Source organism: Zeugodacus cucurbitae, chromosome 6, assembly GCF_028554725.1.
Source record: "Zeugodacus cucurbitae isolate PBARC_wt_2022May chromosome 6, idZeuCucr1.2, whole genome shotgun sequence".
Classification (NCBI taxonomy): domain Eukaryota; kingdom Metazoa; phylum Arthropoda; class Insecta; order Diptera; family Tephritidae; genus Zeugodacus; species Zeugodacus cucurbitae.
In genome coordinates this window covers 4,906,357-4,916,980 of record NC_071671.1, presented here as the reverse complement: position 1 = coordinate 4,916,980, position 10,624 = coordinate 4,906,357, and the positions used below count along the sequence as shown (strand labels likewise).

At 37.1% G+C, this 10,624-nt stretch overlaps 1 non-coding gene across 1 annotated transcript; it reads left to right on the top strand.

Annotated features, from left to right (window-relative positions):
• Positions 1-6,256: 6,256 nt before the first annotated feature.
• Positions 6,257-6,328, top strand: Trnad-guc (transfer RNA aspartic acid (anticodon GUC)). The gene has a single exon. It is a non-coding gene; the product is annotated as a tRNA-Asp (tRNA).
• Positions 6,329-10,624: the final 4,296 nt, after the last annotated feature.

The following is a 10,624-nucleotide window of genomic DNA, read 5'->3' as shown; positions in this document are numbered from 1 at the left end:
TTGTTTCCGCATGTGTGTGGCAAGTGCATTTGGCGGCGGCGGCGGCAGTTGCAGCACAGTTTGTGCCATATATCAAAACTAACAATACACCAGTGCATACTTGAAGGCGCAACAACCCTGCTATGCGCAGTTCAAGTGTACAGACTGCGTATGCGTCTGGAATAAGTGAGTGAGGGTGCTGCGTGCAACATACAAAAAAAAAACATCAAAGCCATGCAGCCGTAACGCATTTACACGCATTACAGCAACGAGCAGCAGCAATTTGAAGATTGAACCTGTTGTGGGGTGTTGTGTGCTTCAACCAACCACCCGCCACACCACAGTACACACTCGTGCGAAGATGCAACTACCATACTATTTGCTAGACCGCACAATTGTTTGCGTCTACAAGTGGCAGATAAGAGTATTTACAACTACAAAGCGGGTTTACTGCTCCGGCGAGGGTTGTGCACTCGTTGCTGGTGCTTTGCTGTCGGCAGCAAACTGATTATCGACAAAACCGCATATTACAGTGTTGTTGTTGTTATTGCTGGTGTGTTGTCTGTTCGGTCGTTGTCTGCCCTGTGTGCAACGCATTACAAGTCATAATTTAATTTATAAAAATAAATTGTATAAAATATTTATTAGGTTAGGCACTCATTTGCCTCAGTTGCAGGCGGACTTACATGTGTAAGAGTACAATCATAGAAATAATGCTAGTTATGAGCTTAGCATTTCATATACTCGTATGTAGAGGGAGAAGATTGGTACTTATATGCAATTATAATTTATTGCATTAGTTGACAAGTGCAAGGCTATGCATTAGGAAGTAAATGACCTGTGTCTAAGCGCATGCCAAAATGGCAAAGGTTTTGTGTAAGCTTGTATGATGGGTCTTTTAGGTGATTAATTAAATAAAAACCTCTGGCAAACTAGAGATTTCCTATGTAAGTGCGGCTTTGATCTCTGGAATAAAGAGCTGTTCTAAGGCTATCAGATTTGTAGTTTCTAATGTTTCCATTTCTGAAGATGGTTTTTTCTCAAGACAATATGGCACTATGAACTGAGTGAAAGATTTAATTATTTTCAGAGCTCGGAAATAGCTCAAAAAGCTTATTTTAGTGTCTTTATAAACTTGACTTGCAACAGAACAGTTCTTTTCTTTAGAGCTAGGTTAAGAATTCGACTTTATTTTATATTATAGGCCTGCTACTATACTTCGGCTCCGCACGAGTTTAAACAAACATTTCAAAATTATTGAAGATTCCAACATGAAATTTAAATATTTTATTTTCAATGAGCTGAAACTTGACCTCTATTCTTTGGTGTCCGTTGCTTTCTCTCTGATTATGAAGGCGTTGTATGGAAAACTTCCGCATTTTACTACATATCTTCACGAAATTTGGTGTGAGTTATTGCTCATAGAAATAATTTAATCTCCGAAAAAATTGTTCAGATCGGTTCACTATTTCATATAGCTGCCATACAAACTGAATGATCGGAATCAATGGCTTGTATGGAAAATTTTCGCATTTGACGTGGTATCTTCACGAAATTTGACATGGATTACTGCTTAAGGTAATAATATAATCTCCGAAGAAATTGTTCAGATCGGTTAACTTTATAACCTTAATGTTTCAAGCAAACAACACGGCTAAAAAGAATTAGTAAAATGTGTTCTTTTTTTACTTACTTTTTCTTACGTCTTTAGGTTTGCTTAAACACATAGTTACTAAAAGAAATGCACCTGTGAAGGGTATATTAGCTTCGGTACCGCCGAACTTAACGTTTTTTCTTGTTTTTTCTTCAATCCGCTGCACACGGTCCGTACTCGACACTCGAGCGCGTACTGGAAGTCTCTGGCACGCGATTGCGGTGCGAAGAGAATGACTCGGGTTCCGACGTGGTTTCTGTTTCTTTAATTAATGTATAGAAAAAACGTTTTTCGTTAAACTCGTGTTAAAAATCGTCGAAAAAACTCGTGTTTATGATGATAATTTAATATAAAAATTTGCAGCTTAAAATTTTACACCAAAAATTCTCCACTTAAACTTTAAAACTATTTAATTTCATTGAAAGCTTGAACATTTCCATTTATTTTTATATCATAATTCTGCCGCTTCACTCATGGAAACTTACTTGTCCGCCAACGAGACAAGCAGACACAAATGAGACATATACGCATTGCTATGTGGCAAATGTTGCTGCCACATTTGCCATTTTCACTGTCAAGTTTGTTGGTTTCAGTGTCGGAATATACTTGAAAAGCATGTAAAGGTATATTTTATGAAACACACACAAACACAAATACACACATTTAAGTTGTGTGTAAACGCATTTGTACCGTCATCACTGTCGCAACGGATAGACTCGTCTGCTGTAGCATGCAACATGCCACCTAGAATGTGGCAGATTGCTGCATGCAAGCACTTTTGTGTGTTTATATGTATGTGCAGGCAGGACATAAATATTAAAAGAGGAAGCATATTTTTGTGTTAAAAAATTTAATGTTTGCATAAATGTCATAATATTTTAAAATGCTTGAATGCTGGAAATAAACTAGAGACTGCATGACGCGGTTTATTAAGTGGAGAGTGTGATGATAGAAATGTGGAAATATTATTTTTAAGATATACTTAATGTTATTTGAACTCCAATATACTTCATACTTTAGTTTAAACAATTAAATTTTATTGCTTTCTAGTTGAGCTAGCTTAATATGCATCAAGCCAAACTAGCAATTCCATTTGAAATATCACACAAATACATACATACATTCGGAACTGCATGCGGTGCTTTTTCGTTGATTGCATTTTATTGATTCCCAATGGACATAGTTTTAGTTATGCACACGTCAAATTACTTACAAGTACATGCAATTACCAGCATTATTATTTATAGCCTACTTTGTGGGGTGCATAAATATTGTTTATACCGTTACCTTATTCATATATCACATAGTGCTAGCCAAAATCAAGTTTAATTTGGGGATGAAAAAATACTGAGGAGTTATAGCATATTCAATGAATATTAAATGAATTTTCAAGATTCATTTGTTTTGACGCGTGTCTCACGCAGCTACTGGTGCACTGCATGGCTTTTAAGTAGTGATTATTATATAGAGCATACTTTATATTATACCTCTACTCGATATCTTTATCTCAGAAAAATATGTACAAGCAGCAAGAAAGTTCTTCAGTTGAATTTATTGCAAGTGGAGTAAGTGGATACTTCATTAATGTGATATAATCGCTTGCTATTTCTCATTGTACCTGTCTCATATTTGTATGCCAATTCCTTATTCGATTTGCAACTACAAAACATTTCCGTCTCTTGGACTATCAGCCATTACTTAGCTTATGAAATTGATGGCTTACTGAAATATAGAAAGCTAAAGTGATTAAAGAGCCTGGTTTAATGTTCTACAATATAAGATTGATATTATAATTCAGATTTTACTTACTTAGAATAAATATACAGGAAATATTAAACTTCGATAGCTGTAGTGCGGCATGTTCTAATGATATACATATATCATATATATGAAACTTATAGGATTATTCTAACGAACGATAAGATATTATAAATATTTAAAAAATTAACTAAAATAATTTCTGTTATCCATTACCTCTCTAAAAGATCAAATTTTTTATTAATTTATAATATTTTTTCCAGGAACATTGAAACATCCGGTCTATCCTTCGAAAAAATCGGAAACTTCAGAACTATTATCATTCCATGCTATTTGATTACATAGAATTTTGAAAAAATTGATGATTAATCTATAGATCTTTCTAAAATGTCTTTGGCTCTCTGCTGAAACAATTTCGTCTCAATATCCTCAATAGTTCTAGAACACCTAATGCAGTTATGGAGAACTTCGTACAACCTACTGAAGTGATAAGCTCAAGAAAGGCAAGCAAAACTATCGTAAATTGTTATTTAAAGAAGTACAACAACAATAACTCTATCAACTAAAACTTCTTGCCACACGTCTTGCCATAATCGCATCATATCCAGCTCCTTTTCAAGCATTTATCAACCAATCGCCCGCACGCCTGCCCGCCAGCTCATTTGCCGGTCTCTAATCGCCATTAATTCTCATTAGTGGGTGCATTTAACGCTTTATGGTATGCCATTTTGCCAACAACAAATGTAACTCCCCACGGGATGCCAGACAGATAAAATGTACGCAAGACCGGTGTATTAGCAAATGAGCAAAAAAAACGGAAAACAAAAAAAAGTATCATCGTTTGAGTGGCAAGTGTTACGCTGCGACTTACTATCATTTGTTTATTTGTTTTTTTTTTCACACACTCGCTTGCAAACATATTTATTCATATTGCGTACGCTTGGTAAATCCTACGTTTATATTTGTTTTCGTACATTTTTTATTTTTTTCGGTTTATCCTTTTATTCGTGCGCATCCTTGGTGTTTATAATATTAAAATACACCCAAGGGGTTGGTGGTTTGCATGGTTAGCTGCTTGACTGTACGGGTGGGGGTGCTCGTGAAGAATACGCTCGGTGCAACAAAACGGTCCACAGCCAGACACATAAATTTCAGTGTTGCATTCGCATGCGTTTGCGCTTCGTTTTGTTGTTGTTATTTTTTTTTTGCCTCGGCGTCAACGGCAGGTCCCAAAACAACAAAAAAAACGGAAAAAATGCGAAAGGATGCTCTCTCCTTATTAGTTAACTGTGGTGCGTATAAGAATATAGTAAACAAGACAAACCGGTGTCGGTGACAGACAACGAAGAGACAGCGTTGCGATTACGTAGCAGCACGCCACGCTTACAAATGGAAATAAATTAACACTAACCTGCGTTATTTTGTGCAGTTCATTTCCCCGCGCGTCTGCTAATTTAATGCTTGTGTTTTTTTGTTAAACAGTTTATTTGCTTAGCTTTGTTTTTTAACCCTTAACCTCAATTTGGTTTGCGACGCCTGGTAGATATTTCAGTGGAACAAGGGTTAGTTTTGTGAAAAGTCTGCATTTCTATTGTGGTATTGTCAAAATATTGCCGTGGCAAGATCAATACGTTCATAAGCCAATATTTGCTATTTTTCATTTTGTTGTTGTTGCTTTTTTTTTGTTTGTTGTCTTCTTGCACATGTTCACTTTATCAGCTATGCACTTAACCTCAATAGGCTGTGGTTAGTAAAGCAAGCAATTTTGTATCTGACTGTCATCATTGTTAGTGCTGCGTATGTTTGGTGATGATCAATCTCGATCCCGATAAAAATTTCTATAATTATTACATAATATTATTTTTCGATCCAACTATAGAGATATAGATGTTCATATTTCGAAAATCTTACTTTTACATATTTACAATTTATATTAATCCCGAAAATATAAAATACTGTAAAAAATGATCCCGAAAATCCCCAAAAAAAGTATAAATATTATTTATTTTTGTATGTTTAAAATTTTTAATAAAAAAATAACATAGTTAATCCCAAAATCAAATCTAATCCTGAAAGTATGTATCCCGTAGTCATACGCATACCGAAAACGTAATAATTGTGAATTCATAAAGTTTAAATTTTGTATTCATAAAATATTGTTAATCCCGAAAATGTGATTCCGAAATTATATCGAATTCCGAAATCATAACTTATCCGAGTTAAATACAGATATGTATTTTGATCCGCATAATTTTGAAATAATTTTTAATCAGTATGTATTTAATGAATCCCAAAATTTTACTAATCCCGAAACGCCCTCAGTACCGACATCTTTTGCACATCACTAACTCTACCGCGTAATTGTTACGACCTTCATAGCTCGATTAGCTATAAATAATTTATTTGATTTCATTGTATTTCCGCTTAAATGTGCGCAGCTGTTGTCAAACGCTGCTTTTTGTTGTAGTGTCTTGTTGTTGGTTTTGCTTTTTTATATTATTTGCTATACTAATATGCATTACTTATTTAATGATGTGCGTTGTTTTTGATAATCTGTTGGATTTTTTTCTTTTTATTTTGCAAATTGAAGATGAAACTGTTTAGAGATCCGTGAGATAAAAAAGATAAAAAAAGAATTCACTTAGAATTCACGCTTGATGAGATCTTTAAAAAATTATTCATCACTTTGTTCCGCATAAGTGATCGCTATATGAATAATATAATATTTATGAATATTAATAATGAATATTAATAATTTAATATTTACCTTCACATTCAATGTTGTTGTTGTTTATTTGCTGTTGATTGAAGTCAAAAATATTGTAGCTATAGTCATAATATTATTTTGACAAACATATTTCAACATCCTCGATAGTATAGTGGTCAGTATCCCCGCCTGTCACGCGGTAGACCGGGGTTCAATTCCCCGTCGGGGAGTAACGAGTAGGGATCCGCTTTTTTTAATTTATCATTATTATTTTGTTATTTAAATCATATGCAGATTATTTGGATTCAAAAATCTTCAGAATATCTTAGAGCGTTTTTAGACAGGAGCTTGATCAATTAACCGGCCCTGCTTGATTAAAGCGCTTATTAAGATCGATTTACCATACAAAATGAAACCAACATTTATTTTAAATTGAATTTTAATCGAATTCAAAATCAAATGCAAATTGACTGAATTTTTTTATAGAAAAAGCTGTGCTGCAAAAAATATGAATCAGCTGATGAAACTTACCAACTTCTTATGAAAAGCAAAAACAAATATGTATAACGGCTGATCATAAATCGAGTAGCCGGCAGTATAAAAGGTAAAAAAGGGTTTCTCAAATATTATTAATTTTAATTGATTTAAAAAATTAAAAATTTTAATTGATCAATTAATTTGGCTGTCTAAAAACGCTATTAATTATTTTCAGTCGAAATTAAGTCGGTAAAGTCAAGCTTCTTGTGATATTGCACTGAATGGTTGATAACCTGGCTAAAGTTCTTAAGGAAGTCGAACTTGTTTATGTGTAAGCCGTATGTGGAGGAGTACTGATTTTAAAACGTGACATAAAATAAGAGAAATGTGGTGAATTATGATATACTCTACATTTAAATTCATGAGAAATATTGTCTGATTTCATGCTTTAACGCGCTTACCACATTTTTTTAAATTAAATTTCTATTTTTAAATATGACCTTGCTTTTCCCACACATTTCTAGGTATGCAATATTTTTGTTCAATAAAATGATCAAATACCGCCAAATACACTCACGTTAAGTACATAGCAGCGCAGCACTTCATTTCGTTAATTACAAAATACAAATATGAGCATTTGCAATTTGATTTTCATTACATTTCATTGCATTTCCAAACACTTGAGTGGTCAACACTTGCAAAATTGAGTGGCGAGGGGGCGGAGAGAGTGGGAGACGGCAGTCAACAAAAGCGAACAGCGCTGAATTGGTTGGGTTGACGAACAGTCAACGAGCAGCATTTGAAAATAGACAACAACAATAACAAATGATAGATAACAAAAACAAACACACACACTATTGTCGGAAAGGCGGTGAAATACGCGGTTTAGTCAATCGTTGGCACTCGAATTTTAAGTGAATTTTGTGCAAATATTCATATTTGTACATGGCAACGGTAGCTTGTTGGGGGTGGGGAGAAATTGAGTGCCGTGCCGGCCACACGGACAATCAAAGTTAAAATACGCCCATGCACTCATGAAATATTGGCCAAGCGAAAAAAGGCCGAACAGCAGCAAGCTTTCAAGTCTGACACCGGAGAGAGGGTGCACCCGTTGAATGTGACGGCTTTTGGTGTTGCAGCTTAATTCAGATTTTCAATACTGCCAAGGGCAGACAATGGGTCAGACAGACACGGCGTGGCGTGGCGGCCAGCCAGTAGCAGACCAGACGGCAGCCAACTTGTTAGGGGAGCATGTGAAAGGGGTGAACAGCGCCGACCAGTCGTCGGAAGGTGATTATGATGTTAAAGCTACAGCTGCTACTGCCACTGCCACTGCCACTGCCACTGCTGATAATAGCAATGATGAGCTTGCTGTGCGCCATGAATTTGTGCAAACATTTTACTAACGCCGTGCGATTTTTTGGCAAGCCAAACTCATTCCTCAACGATTTGGTGGCAAAAATCGCCTAAAAAGTGTATGTAGAATGCTTGCGTGCATTGACTGCCGATTTGTTCGATGATTTTGAATTATCCCAGCATTTGATATATTTGCATAGCGTAGCGCTGCCAGCAGTGGCTGTGGTCGGGCGTATTTGCTATGTGGCCTGGTTGACCGTGACCATGACCATGAGTGTGGTAGCAACCACAGCCACCAACACTGCCAACGCTCAACACTCAACGATACACTCATACCAAATATATTGTCAATGCCCATGAAATGAGTCGCCAATATATTGGATTGTTGCCATAGCACCGATGCAGCTGCCAAACTAGTCACTGGCTGTCTGTCTGTCTGCATGTCCGTCTGCAGCGCCAACCACTCTGCATCATTCATCTGCTCAGCTGTCGATACGGCTGTCTGTTTGTCTGCCGCTCTTCGTGTCCGCCCGCCTCTTCGCTTGTGTGCACAATACATTTTCCACTGTGAAATTTACATAAAAATCGCATTACACTTAACATCCACTTTGCTAAACGAACCATGCAAATTTTTCGTACCCCCAAACTATGCGGCATACGCCCGGCTCCACAGCTCCACGCAGCGGCTTTTAGTCCTTTTTCTTGTACGCTGTCTGCTCGCCTGCCAGCCTGCCTGTCTATATCTCGTGGTGCGTTCGACAGATTTGCTCAGCGCATTCGAATTTTCATTTCGGCATTGTCGTTTTCATTTTCATTTCAATTTCCAATTTTATTCGCGTTGTATCAATTCTTGTGTCCTTGTTTGGGTGCGCATTCACCATTCATTTGAGGTTTTATTTTATTTCCTGTCGGGAAACCGATCATCAACGGTTTTGGCAATGAAAACTTTTGCTGTCAAAATGGGCGAATGCTTTTATTTACTAGCGAGTAGTTGTAGATTGAGCGGGTGGTTCAAGGGAGAGGGATAAGCATTATTTAATAAATAATTTAACTAATGCCTTTTCGAGTGCTTTCGAGACTTTGCTCTTAAGAAGTGTGTATTTTAGGCATGTATTTGTAGAGTTTATTGTAAAATTTTGCATTTTATTTCTTAAGATTTGAGTTCTTTGTGCATAAGTATAGTTAGTAAAGAGCATACTAATCCTTAGTACTAGTTCGATATGTTCTTTGGATTACTTATTAACTATAAAGAATCAATTTTTAAAACCCTAAGAGATTGCAATGGCCGATCAGACTTCAAACCATGAAGACTCTCTAACTTTTCTTTGGCGTCTGGATTAAAAAAATGAATACCGTAGAATCGGTGTAGGAAATATCTGAGAGTTTCGTGCTATTTTACTTCATTAGAGCTTCGGTCGGTACAGAAATAACTGTTTGATATTTTATACTTCTTTAAGACACCATCTCTTTATAAACTCTAATTAGCTGTTCAAGTTTATGTTCGTTAAAAACAGTGTAAAAGAGTATTATTAGGAGAAATCTTGATATACATAAATTAAGGAAAGCTACAGAATGAAAAAGAGTTTGAGACGGCGAGCGTTACGCTTCAGAATTAATAGAACTATCCAGCATTTCTATTTCATTAAGAACAGTATTATTCAACAACAGGCCAAATCGTTTTCCACTACGTAGTTCCAAAACTTATGGATGAAATCCAAGACAAGTGGGAACTGTGTCTAACACCGAAATTCGAGCTATTTTTTAGTTTTCCTTCGTTAAAAGCAAATCGCCTAGAGAAACGTTCCGTGAGATTAATGGTATTTTGGGGGATGGTACTCTAACACTTCGAACTGCGAAGGAATGGTTTCGACGATTCAGAGCGGGTGAAAACGATACCATGGATAAGCCAGCCGGCGGAAGACCTGTGACGACGAATACTGAAATCATGGAAAATATCGAGTTAGCCCGACATGTGGCATTTCGTGATATCGCTCAGGAGATGGGAGTTAGTCACCAAACCATTTTAAACAATCTGCAGCAGGCTGGATAAACAAAAAAGCTTGATGTTTGGTTAAAAGCCGCATGATTTCACGAAAAAAAACCTTCTGGACCGAATCAACCGCTGGACCGATATGCTGCTGAAACTGTACGAACTCGGACCATTTTGAAGCGGATGGTGACTGGCGACGAAAAATGGATCACATACGACAATATTAAGCGAAAACGATCGTTGTCAAAGGCCGGTGAATCCTCCCAAACACTGGCCATGCCGGGATTGACGGCCAGGAAGGTTTCGCTGTGTGTTTGGTGGGATTGGAAGGGAATAATCCACTATGAGCTGCTCCCATCTATGAGCTCTACCATCTACTGCGAACAACTGGTCAGCTTGAAGCAGGCGATCGACCAGAAGTGTCCAGAATTGGCCAACAGGAAGGGTGTAGTGTTCCACCAGGACATCGCCAGACCACACACTTCGTTGATGACTCGTCAGAAGCTACGGGCGTTCGGATGGGAGGTTTTCTCGCATCCACCATATACCCCGGACATAGCGCCAAGTGATTACCAGCTGTCCCTGGCCATGGCGAACGCCCTTGGTGGTGTAAAGTTGAACTCAAAAGAGCCTTGTGAAAAGTGGCTGTCCGAGTTCGTCGCAAATAAGGAGGGGCTGCTATGAAGGGGGTATTATGAAGTTG